This window comes from Ambystoma mexicanum, chromosome 5q (assembly GCF_040938575.1).
Source record: "Ambystoma mexicanum isolate Mex_15411 chromosome 5q, UKY_AmexF1_1, whole genome shotgun sequence".
NCBI lineage: Eukaryota > Metazoa > Chordata > Amphibia > Caudata > Ambystomatidae > Ambystoma > Ambystoma mexicanum.
In genome coordinates this window covers 675,154,422-675,167,693 of record NC_090933.1, presented here as the reverse complement: position 1 = coordinate 675,167,693, position 13,272 = coordinate 675,154,422, and positions in this window count along the sequence as shown.

Below are 13,272 nucleotides of genomic sequence, written 5' to 3'. Positions count from 1 at the left end.
GTTTAGCCAAGTGATTTCTTTCACTAATCAACGTAAAGAATGGAAGCCAAATCACCAAACAATTTTCCTCTAAAAGCCACCTAAAGTTCAAAGATGTACCCAAGTCCGAGGGTCTTCTATGCCAGATGTCTCTGCTCAAGACATGGACAGGTTTGAAATGGAAGCAAGAAGAAAGGATGCAACACATGAATTTCCTCCAGACTTCGTACGGCATGGAACCAGTTTACAGCAGGCAGATGGTAGTGTTCGGGAAGCTTTGCAGACGTGACAGCAGCCACACACTTTCCTTAATCCACTCGGATGTATGACAAATACCTCTGAAAACTTTTCCTGAATGACAGTGGCCATTTTCAAGAATTATTCAATGATGATGCAAAAATGTCAACCACCATTGATACAACTCCAGAGATGCACAGAGATCCACCAGTTGCACTTTTGTTCATGTTATGTGATCCGCAACATGGGTGGATGCTCCATACAAGCATTATTGATTTAGGAATTGTCGAATTTGCAATGCAATACAATTGTTGCAGAAAGTACTTGCCAAGTTTGGATTATGCGTATAAGCAACGTGGAGTTTTTCTACTAAATGTCTGCTCATTGACGCCACAGGCAAAAAATGCAAGGATCATATGGGACCTTAGCACTAGTGAGGTGTAAAAAAGTACTGCACTCAAAATGTTTAGAGCATAACATGCATAGGTAACACCAGCCCTAGGTGTCGCACTAGCCTCTTCGCGCAGTTAAATGTACATCATTTGTAAAGCGCCTTAAGCCCTTAGCGAAACAGGCGCTATAAACAAATACAATACAAACAAGGCAGCACATACATGGGGAAACGAACAGAGGGCAACTCCGCCACATACAAGTTAAGGTTACCACTTTCCCACAATTCCTCCAACAAATGGAGAGCGTGTCCTGGTGTAGGTTTTATTCTCAGAGTAATCATGTAACAGCTACAGCAAATAACGGCAGAAGGTTTACACAGACGGCGCATAGAAGGTGTTCGCCAAGCACATCTCTCCAGTTCATCTTGTTGATGGAACTGCAGGACGAAGACTTGCTCAGCAGCACCATGTTCCGGCTGACAGATTTGTGAGCAGGGCCTTCTTAAGCGAAGCATACCACACAACCTCCAAAATATATAGTCCCATGGTGACTCACATGCAACCAGACTGTTACCTGCAATGTTGTAAACTTTCTTCTATTGGGGTCAACACAACAATTCTCCCTCATAGGTCCGTTATAATGCAAAGCCTCGCGCACAGAAAGCACATTTGAATCCTTCGGCTCAAAGGGGGCTGAGAGGGTGTTATTTTAGAGCACCCTCTTTCGATAATGTTTGTTAAAGGTTCAGCCGTGGTTTAACACTCATAAAGAACATTGCAGAACATCAGAATACAATGGAAATAACACAGTTGTCTCAACAGACAAACTGGGCCTAAGAGCCCAAAAGGGGAGGGTTGAAATATAGGGAAGTCTTTTATAATGACACAGCCCCATTGGAAAACGCTCTGTGCATCAGGCCCAGGGTGTATATTTCTCTCACGCGGTAAAGCAGTACGTTTAAAGCACGTTGAAATAATTGTGCAATTCGACCAGGTCTGCAAGGATACTGGTTTTGATATGCGCTTAGGTAAAAACGGCTTGCCTTTCTCAGCACAACCAATGCATTTAAAACGAACACTCAAAAAATACAATTATGGCCGAGAATACCTAGTAGCAACACAGACTAGTTCTATACAAAAAGGGAAGCTTAGTATTCAGCTGAGTCTGGTAACACACTGGAGACAATTAAGTGCAGGTTAAGACTGCTTTATTGTTGAGGGTAAGTTGCAGAGCAAGTTAGAAAGACTGTACAGGAGAGCAGTCAAGGGCATCCTTCTAGTAGCTGTGAGATGCGTGTGAAGTTCAAGCCCTGTGTAGATCTCGGTTATGTGTGCGTTTAACCCAATCTCTATTTGACGAGTGTATGTTTCTTCTGTCTAGCTATAGCTTGTTCATTTGTAAAAGAGGGACTTGTGTAGTATGTGGCTAAGTGACTCTTGAGTGGGAGGGATCTAGTGTACAATGTGGAACCTGAAGGGCTGACTGTTGGGACACACAGGATGGAAGCCCTTACCAGAAGGATGCCTTTGTACTGCTCTCCTGTACAATCTTTGACTTGCTCTGTAATTTACTCTCTGAACAACAAAGCAGTCTTAACCTGCCTGCCTCCAGTGTGCTACCGCACTCACTATCTGATGCCTGGATAGTACCTTCGTTTTATACTAGCTCTTTTAAATCCCAAAAATAGCACGTTCCCCCAAATAAACACGGGATGAAGTCACTAACGTGCAAATAATGCTAAATCCCAGCTTCACTTCTTTAAAGTGTATGCGATCCTGGGCAGATATTTTTATCTCACTGGGCCATATGTTAAGATTGGGACACAAAGTGTTGGCTTCCTATTATGGGGAGGTAGGATAATGGTAGGTATCCTTTGCACGCTCAGCTTATGTTTGGTACTTGGAGCCAAAGTAGAACCTCTGGCTCAGGCCTACTCATGAATTCCCTGGCTTCCCCCACTCTAAAGGGTGCACGGCAACCCTGGGCTGTCCACGCACTCCTGTAGATATGGGAAAAACACATGCATTGGGACAGACAGCCCATGTGAACTGTAGGTTTGTTTCAGGTATTAAAGGATCATGGAGTTACACACCACACTACCCTCTACATTTGGAAGCTGGGTCTGACATGTAATTCTTGAGGCGTGGACCATGTGGAATTGCAGCTGTGGAGGAATGAGAGATCAGGCTAGAAATCTACAGGCTGTTGCATAAATGTTTACTCTAAAGGAGAAAAACGTTCTACTCTCGAATTTTAAAAACATGGAGTAAAATATTGCCATCTCAAAATCTTATCTGGGGCACTGGTTAACAATGAAAACACTGATCTCTGAAAGCACATTCATACACCAAGTACACAACTTCACTAGTGTGAATGTGAAACGGTTGCTTAAGAGGGTGGTGGACACCATTGACATGTGCACCTCAATTATCAACTGCTTGGGAAACCAAGATATATTGAAAGGAATCTTCGCACATTTAATACAATGCACCATAAAACTGCAAGGAATGCTGTTTAGTAATGTTCTGCAAACGTGTCATTCCAATTAAGAGAATGTGGTATGTGGTGCAAGTTCTTCCCTCTTGCCATAAAGGTCAAATGTCTCCAGGCTTTGAATAGCAGGATTAGACTTAACTATGTACACCCAGTTGAATGTTGCTGAGCCTGTACCCGAGAAGACATTGTAGAGGTAGCACCGTACTGGCTAGGGCCATCATGTACTGTTCTGGGTATTTTGGCCATGCCAGTTTCCATTACAAACATGGAAGTCTTGCTCAGATTGTGGTTTCATGGGAACGATGGCAAGGATGAGTAGAGTTGCTTAAAAAGTGCTGCACAAAATTAAGTTTGTAAAAATGTTACTGTGCCTCTGTAGCATCTAGATAGTTCATGACTTGACGTTTCTACACAAGAGTAGTCACCCATAAGCATGTTGCGTACACTGCAAAGAGTTGCCCTCAATGATTTGCAGGTGGGAGGAAAGTGCAAAAACTGCTATGCACATGTGTTGAACATACTGGAAAACCACCACCAAAACTAACCAGAAAGCCCTAAGCCTCCGTCGCCCTACGCTGCATTACTATGCCAAAGAAAAGATTTCCTGGAACGATGAATCTTCTGTGGCAACATTCAAAACTTAACTGTGCTCAATTGTATGGAACAAGGACATATGGAGATTTTCATTGAACGTGTGTGTAGCCATTCTGGTAAACGGAAAAGTTCAGTAAAAGCATAACAGGAAACAGCATCGAGAGCTTTCACAAAGGGCAGTTTGTAAAATCATTTTTTAGAACTCAACATCCCCAGCAAGCACTGGAATCGTGCTTGGTCTTCCATTTCTCCTACGCAGATTCAAACGGCTAGATATCTTGGACTCGCAATTGTTACATCTTCATTTTAATGAAAGCAACTAAAAACCTGTTGGCACTCACTCAACAAGAAGAACATCGTTCAGTTTCTATCAGGCTCACCAGCAACCTTGTACTTCCCAGGTGAAACCAGCAACAATGCTTTTCTCTCAGTTTCATGCATCGTTTAAACTATTCTCCAGTCTGCTGCTCGATTCATCTCTGGGTCTCTCACATTTAATCCTAGACTGTATTCTTCTACCCCACACCCTTTGGCTACCGTGTTAATTGAAGATGCTGCACCTTCAGTGTGCAGGAAGGACCCAACTTGGGCAAAGACAAACTCTTAAAGCTGCAGACGTACACAGAATCAGCAGATCTTGCACTTGGAAATGGCAAAATCCTGGCAAACTAAATGTCCTTTTGTCACACACATTTTAGATGACCTTTTAAACCATGCTGCGGCCCCCACTTATGTTTTTAGTTGTTCCAATCTCTGCAAATTGCACCAAAAAAGGAAGCTGGACAACATTATCATAACTTTAAAACCCATTCTTGTTTCGTTATACTATGCAGGTGTCTCTGGGATACAAGGTATCCTATGCTTTAGTAGGCAGGGTTGCTCAAAGCATCATTTATATTCTTTAAATGTGGCGCCTGGAATCACTTGTGAATAGGCGCCATACACATGTCCAATAAATAAACTGTACAATCCAATACCAGTGTTTTAATGTACTGAACTGTAAGCACAACACCATGTGGTCTCAATGCTGTAAATTGCTACTAACACGATTTCCCTACTGCATGAAAACTGAGTAAACGAAATTTGAAGGCAAAATCAAACAGATGGACGTAGCCAGAAAATACGTATGGACAAATACAAAACCTCATGAAAGGTCCCTTGTTTTGGGCACGCTGTATTCAGAAAATGTTGTAGCTCTGCCAAGTAACAGGACCTTGCTGGAGCTTTTTACAATACGTTGCTGAGTCCTGCAATTTCCAAGATGAGTCTGAATTATACGAACCCTTTCACCAAGTTAATAATAATGAAAGACTATTTTTTACGTTCCTGATCACTGACTTTTTGAATTAGTCACAAACATTTTAGATCGTTTTTTGTGTGAAGGGTCTTCCTCTTGCATGCCTACCTTCATGACTGATTTAACTGTAACGAGAAGATAGAAACCTTCAACAATTGACAGTAATCCGTTCTTCCGTGATGTTTCTCCAACAGCATGACATGCAGAGTGGAAGCCAGACTACTTTAGCAAGTGCCTTCCGACCACAGAATAGCCAAAGCAGTGCAACCCAAGCTGCAATAAACTCTAGTTGAAACGTCCATTGCATGGATGCCAGATAGCCACCCTTCCAGTTTAAGTTGCTGCCTTATTTGTCCAATTCTTCCGACCAGCGCAACCCATGCATGCTGTAGATCATTTACAAATACACAAAATACCGATTGGGTGAACTAATGTTGCTCTCTTCTTGCAAGTCAGGTTATATTTACACAGGAATGTTTTTCAAAAGGGTCGAGTGGAGAGAGCGCTAGGAGGGAAAAGGATGTTATTTATACAGTGCTTTCGTCAAAGCACTATATACAAAATATTTACAAATAAACCACCCAACCGAACCTGCTACTTGCAGATCACAGCAGCGACCGCTCAACCCACTGAGCGGTCTTACCGGCTTCAGAACCTGAGGTGTACTTGAATTTACTGGTTTAACAAAATGTTTTATTACGTTTTTGTTTTCAAACAAGATAAGCGTTTCAAAGAAACAAAAGGTTAGCTGCGACTGGGTGGTAGCAGTGCGTTGTATCAATGAACATAATGTAGTTACAGAATGAGTACTTAAAATTGAAGCAAAACAAAGAGGTGGGTTTCCCCTACTTCGCTGGCAGAGGGGAAGCAGCGATCAATATAAATGAAAAACCAGCCAGCGGAATGAATTGAAGATACTCAAACAGGCCGCTAAAAGGCCACCAAAACGGGGGAGGACCCCCAAGGGTCACAACACAGATCAATCCACTAAGAACAAAACAATCGTTAAAAATACTGTATTTATTTAGAATTTGTACTCGTTAAAATAAGTATTAAATCATCTGAAGTTCTGTACAAAAAATATGCATATAATGCAATATTCTGTATACATTAATGTATCAATCATAAAGTGCATCGTGTAAAGTGACTGAGTGCTAGTTTCACTGTTGGCTGCTGACTTGGAATACAAAACAGCGTTCTCTGGTATAGGCACCAAGTGCAGTAGGGACTGGATGTTGTTAACCATCAACACAGCCCTCAAGAAAAGTGTACTCGTCGACAATGAAATAGATGAAGCAGAAGCTGCCTTTGCTCTCGACACAACCATCTTAAACATAAAGGAAAAACTTGATCTTATAGACAAACACAAAAGAGTTTATCAAACTCACTACGAATAAAAAGATGGAAAAACTTAAGGACACCTCTACCTTCTCTAAAGAATCTGCTTACCCGTATTTGAGCCCCGATTATGCGGGACCTGGTCAATGGATCGATCCTTCCTATCCTAACTTATGTCCACAGTCGTACAGAAAAAAGAGTTACATTCTCTGATAGTTGCCAGTGGTTCTTTTCCGAACCAAAACACACGTGGCCAAAGAGGACGTCAGTGGAACAGAGGCCAACGAAGGGGGCAACAAGGTCGTCAAAATTGGCATTATCAGCAATACATGCAGATGCCAATGTATGGCCCACACCCGACCTTCCCTCCACCCAATCTCCCTTTTCCGCCCGCCGATGCAGGGCCACCCCCCATAGACAACATATTCCAAACCAGGAGGAGATCGTACCAGCGTTAACAGATTTGTCAGCAGTTTACAACATTTCTAAGCGGACCCTTACTTTAGATGGAATTGCGGTTCTTGAGAAAGGTTTTTCCTTTATTCCGATGTGAAATCCGAGCCAAATGGATCTAGAATTTTTAGAAAAATACGGTTACGCGACTACTTTGGAACCAACAGCAGTAATGTGGATGATAACGTTAATACACCATTTAAACCTAAATCCACATTTACGCCAACATCTCACATGGCATCCAATGAAACTTACTTTTGAACGCGCCGTTCTTTGTGATTTCCATTCCATTTTCTCCTCTCCGGTTGACTCTAAACACAACCGTTGCTACAACTTCTCTAAAAAGGAGTGGACTAGCCTTCAAGACCTCAAGCAAGACACAACTATTGTTATTAAGCAGGCTGACAAAGGTGGGGGGGTGGTAGTCTGTGATGCCTCTTCCTATGACCCCGAAGTATTGAGACAACTTGATAATCCTGATTTTTACCTCAAACTTAGAGGGGACCCCACAGAAGGAATATGGAATGAAATTCTAGCACTTGCTACACGGGGCAAAGATGCTGAAATTTTGAGTTCCAAAGAATTCCAATTCCTCACAACTAAAGGTACGAGGGCCCCTCGTTTTATATTCTTCCAAAAATTCATAAGAATATGCTTAATCCCCCAGGAAGACCGATTGTGTCTCTCTGTGGGTCCATCTTGGAACCTTTGGGTAAATGTATTGATTATTTTCTCAAACCTTTGGCTGCCGAAACTCCCACTTTTTTGTCAGATACTACTGATGCCATTGTCCACCTGGAAGGCCTTCCCTTTGACTCTGCTAATAATTTGTTTATTACTTTAGACGTGGAATCGTTATATTCAAATATCCCACAGTCTGAGTCATTGCCGATTATGAAATTTTTCCTGGACCTTCAAAGTGTCCCGCAGCTGGTTCCTAGTGAATTTATTGTAGATTTGCTAGAAATTGCCCTAACTAAAAATTACTTTAGGTTCAAAGATAGTTTTTACTTACAAGTCAAGGGAACCGCAATGGGCGCAGCCTTTGCTCCCAATTACGCGACCCTCTTTATGTGGGCCTTTGAAAAGGTCTCCATTTTTGATGATTCCAACACTTACCAGCAATCCATCATTTTTTATGAGAGATATAGAGACGATATCATCATTATTTGGGACAAAACTAAGGGAAACCATGATCAATTTTTGACATGGATTAATTCCCAAAATGACCATCTACGGTTCACTATGTCTACCAGCAGTACGTCCATTTCCTTTTTGGATCTCCAACTAAAAACAAAGGATGGAATAATTACAACAGACTTGTATCGTAAAACTACTGACCGTAATACGAACTTACATTTTGAGAGTTTTCATCCCCAATCCCTAAGGGAAAGCATCCCCTATGGACAATTCCTCAGGGCTAGACGGAATTGTACCGACAAGAAGGACTTTGTGACACAATCCAACACTATAGAGGATAGACTTTCCAAGAGAGGGTATCCTCGGCATATACTGCGGCAGTCACGTAAAAGGGCACGTTACCAACACCGTGAGGTACTATTGACCAAAAACACTCGTGCAAATTCGAACCACTCACGCATGGTCTGCGCTATGACTTACAGCACATAACATGCGAAGATTAAGAAGGCTATAGACAGACATTGGCATCTGCTCCAAATGAATATAGCAGACCTTGAGCGTCCGATGTATGCCTTCAAAAAGGGAAAGAACCTCAAGAGTTGGCTATCTCAGGCGGACAGGTCAAATGCCACCAAGGCACCATTAACTATCACTCAAATGTGGGGCATGGAGAAGGTCACTGGCCACTACCCGTGTGGGCAGTGTTGCCAGTGCAGATTTACTACGGCTACCAACACCGTCACCATTAACCACAAGCCTTGGAAATTGAGGGACCACACCACATGTAATTCCAAGAATGTGGTCCATGTTATAACGTGCCCTTGTATGAAGTCCTATATAGGTAAGACATCAAGACCTATAAAATTGAGGATTTCAGAGCACAGATCCCGGATTAGAATGCATAATTTGTCTTCGCCCTTAGTGGGGCATTTTATTGAGTATCAACATAGTTGTAAGGACTTACAATGGTGGTGCCTAGAGCGTGTCTTAGGGCCTGACCAATATGCTACGGCTAATAGACTTGCCTCACGCGAACACTGGTGGATATATAATACTCAAAGCCATATATCCGGATAAAACGCTCAGGAGGAATGGCAATCAGTGTTCAACAGGACTCCAAGATACTAATGTTGACAGGGGATTTTGCATTGGCTGGGAGATCCTGCACAGTGCCCATGTATACTTAATTAGAAGGCAATCTCATCCACCTAGATACAATGAATCTTTCATGATGTGAGATAGGTCCTTCTGGTTATGTGACATTACTTGTCAGCCTGTCATATATATTTGCTACCTCGTTGCGTTTTGAATCCCTGAGGGTGTATTCCATCAATTGACAGCCTGAATCTCTTGGCTGTTATTCTATAACGTGAACTTATTCCACCACTTATATGGTACAATTCTTATTGACTTTGCCGCGGCCACGGCATGTTGTTGCTTTTCATTATTATTTTTTACATTTATATTTGATATGTATTTTACATATATGGTATTCCAATTGGGAGGGGCTTTGTTTCCCATTGCACTTTTAGGATATAAATGGTTCCCTTCTCTTTTCCTTTTTGCTTTTTTGGATTCATTATCTTTTTTTACATCTTGTTTTATATGTAGCTGAATTTGCCACTTTGGATACTCCTGTTTCACTGCACAAACCTTTGGAGACATTCTTATGTGTGATTTTATACCCTTACATCTAGGTCTAATTCATAGAGACCCAGTCTATGGCACGGCCTGATTAATAGTTCCTGGACTTATCAACAGGATTCCGGGACCAGCCTAATTGGTTGAGACTATGGTAAATATCTTTTCTCCCACATTGTTTTTCAGACCTCATGACGCAATTGAGCTATGGTTAACGGGTTGGGCCCTTTGGGATTCACTCACAGATCATCCACTTTTATATGTCTATTTTTCACATTGTTGATGTAACTGTTAAAATTTCTATTTTTTTTTTCTTTTTTCCTCTGTGTTTACATTTTAGGTGTGTTTTACACATTGTGAAATGTTTAACCTTGTTCTCTAAATATATTGTGTAAATTAAGACAGATGAATTTCAAAGAATTATGACGCCTACGGGAATGCCACGTCCTGATGAAGATGGATATCGTCGGCTTTTGAGTTAGACGTGTTGTCTCCATCGAAACTATCTGTTAATTGTGCCAGGTCTATTGTACTGTATGTCACATTGTTCCTGTCCTGACACAAGAGTAGTTGACGCATAGCATCCCTTGGCTAATTTTAGCATTTTTTTTCAATGTTTATGTGTTTATATTGTGCAGTGCTGTAACTAACCATTGTGGTTGGCTGCATGATCCTTTAGTGACTAGATTGCCCTTTGTTGATGTATTTTTTGGCCCTTTTGCCTTCCGATCTGAATAGGCGATTGTGGTTTCCCTTATCGAGTGACTTTCTTCGCTCGCCCGAGAAACCCCTTTTTGGGATCAATCTAGTAGCATCTAGGTCTACTGTGATTTATTTCTTTGACTTTTTCACTTACAGCCAACAGTGAAACTAGCACTCAGTCACTTTACACGATGCACTTTATGATTGATACATTAATGTTGTCACTTTGCATATTTTTTGTACAGAACTTCAGATGATTTAATACTTCTGGCCTTTGGTGGCCTTTTAGCGGCCTGTTTGAGTATCTTCAATTCATTCCGCTGGCTGGTTTTTCATTTATACTTAAAATTGAAGTACATAAATGCTACGGACATGACCCATCATACTCAGATTTCACTGCTGGCAAAAGTAACCATGTTCAAGTTGCTGCTGTTGCTGGGGGCAATAAGGGTCATTTAATGTTGGACTGGGGAAAGAAGAGGGTCAGGTTAAATGACAGCATCCTTTGTCCATCCAGAGCATAAACCCCTCCGAACCTACACCCAGGCATTAATGCTGAGGGCATTAAGATTGCAGAAGCTGGACCTAGCTTACAGGTTGAGCCGCTGATAGCACAGCGAGTAGAGCGCTTGCTTTGACATCTGTTGCAGAGCCTGCTGACGCCAAACTGCAGGGCCAAACTCAGCCTTTCATCCTTCTGAGGTCAATAAACGAACATAACACCCTGTGGGTAATAATAAGCAGCGCTCAGATACATGTGGGTTCGTAGCTCTATATAAATGCTACATTATTATTCGCAGACCTGATGGATTCTTTAAAATCTCACAAGATCTGCAGCTCAGGTAACATACTTTACCGACTGGACCAGACACATTTTGTCAGAGGCAAAAACGTTTATCAGCGCTTTCTGTATATGGTGCATGTCAACATAAGCCCACTTTGTTTGGCGCACTGCTGCCACCTAAGAAACGAGTCATACATAGGGTAAGGGTCTGCCCTCACCTTGGTGCCTAAACACCTTATTAGCAGCATTTCTGCCTTATTTCGGCATACGAGATCCACTCTGCATCATAGCCAAGCCCTCTCCCTGGCGCTTCCTTCTTTCCCCCTCTTGGCCCTGCTCCCAGGCCCCCCTTCCACCCCCTTGTGATTTGCTACTACCTTCTCTGAGCACCTTAGAGCAGGCTCCCAACATTGTCAAGTTCACCCCCTTTTGCTCGTGGTGCCGATGAGTGTTTGCCCCTCCTTGGTGCCTAAGCACTAGCAGCATTTCTATCTCCTTGCATGCAAACGTATTAAGTTTTGTGTGCATTTTGCAGCGCCTTCGGCGCCATCTTTTGTTTTCTACCTCCCGACCCCCCCCTCACAATGACCATCGCCCACCCATTGGCCTTCCAGCGCTTCCCAGCCCGCTTCCTGCTCCCGGCCCACCCTCCCACTCCCATCACCGGACCTCTGGTTGGGCATTTTGCCTTTTACTTCAACTAGGGCAGCCCCCCTGTCCATGCCAGCCCCTGCAGCGAAGGACCCCGAGGCAAAGGACAGCTTCAGATAGTGATTGATGTCAACCAGCAGCGACTGAAATGTGATCAGGCACAGGGCACAACAATCACTGCCCAACCTCTCTAATTTCTTAGTTCACTACCACCCAAAAGATCACATAAACCAATTGTCTTAGTCTCCCACACCTAGACAAACTGTGTTGCTTAGTCATCTCTTGAATCTAGAGAAACTGTTATAACAATATCTTGCATCGTTAGCATTCTGTCAGCCATTACTGTACTCCATTAACTAGTGCGCCTGTCTCATTCCCCAATTCCCTACTCCCCAAGCACTCTGCCTACTTGTTGTCTATCAGCCATAGTCAGCATTTACCCCACTTGTATATGGTAGCCTTTCTGAATTTAGCCTTAATGTGCAAGTTTACCATACGTTGCATCAAGCCAGTTGGGTTAGTCAGCCAGAGTTTACATTTTGGCCAGCTATGGATGGGGTACAATTGTGAAGAATAGCCTATGCCACATCTATACAGAACTAGCTTGCATCCCATCTAGACAGAATTGTGAATGCTAACAATCAACCCCTCTGCTTACAGCTCTCACATACTGCACTGAAACAACCAGAACACCTCAGCACATAAACCGCACACACACTCCTCGCCCAAGACATAGCACCCACAACCTTGCACAACACATGACATCCGCTTCCCAAATCTCGCACCCAAGCTCAGCGAACGGTACATTCAAACGAAAGCTGCCAACAGCACATCACAGCTCCCTTGCTCTTTTCTTCCGCTCGCCGCCCCCTTATTTTCACAGAACAGTCTGAGCACCGAGAGACCACACAAAGTGGCACCTGTGCGCAGTAACATTTACTGCAAATATAATGTGCCTGCAGTAAACGAACATTTCAAAACATTCTGGAACGTGACTACACACGCCAGAAATGCAGAGTACCCCACAAATGGTACTTTACCTTCTTATAAACTACTTGACTATGCAAGTGGTCTAATAGATTTCCCAGAGCCAGATTAGCAATTGCGAGCAAGACAAAACTCATGCACAGGCAGAAAGAGTGCGGCTCAGTTTGACAGTAATGTTTCCTAATGAAGCCTAAGCTAAGGACACTTTGTTTGTCCAACATCACAAGGCCGCGCGACAATAGTACACTCAGTTTCAAGTTAATACTACTTCCATGTATCCCTTTGGACAACTCTGTGCTATAGCACAAGACTACTGTATTTAATTGTGTTGGATCCCTGGTGGTATTGACGCTGGATCCGAATATTGTCAACTGTTACAGTAGTGCCTCTATTTGGGCAAATCACTTCTGGAAACCATTTGGTGCTCGTAATCTTGGATTTTAATTGGCAAACGGTTGCCAGGATATCGAGAGCAAATATTTTGACATTTGCATGAAAAAAAGCCAACACGTGCTTTTGACCAGCAGCAGATTAGTGTAATGCTTGAATAAGGTGCTGATTAGCGTCTGTTGGGCTCGCT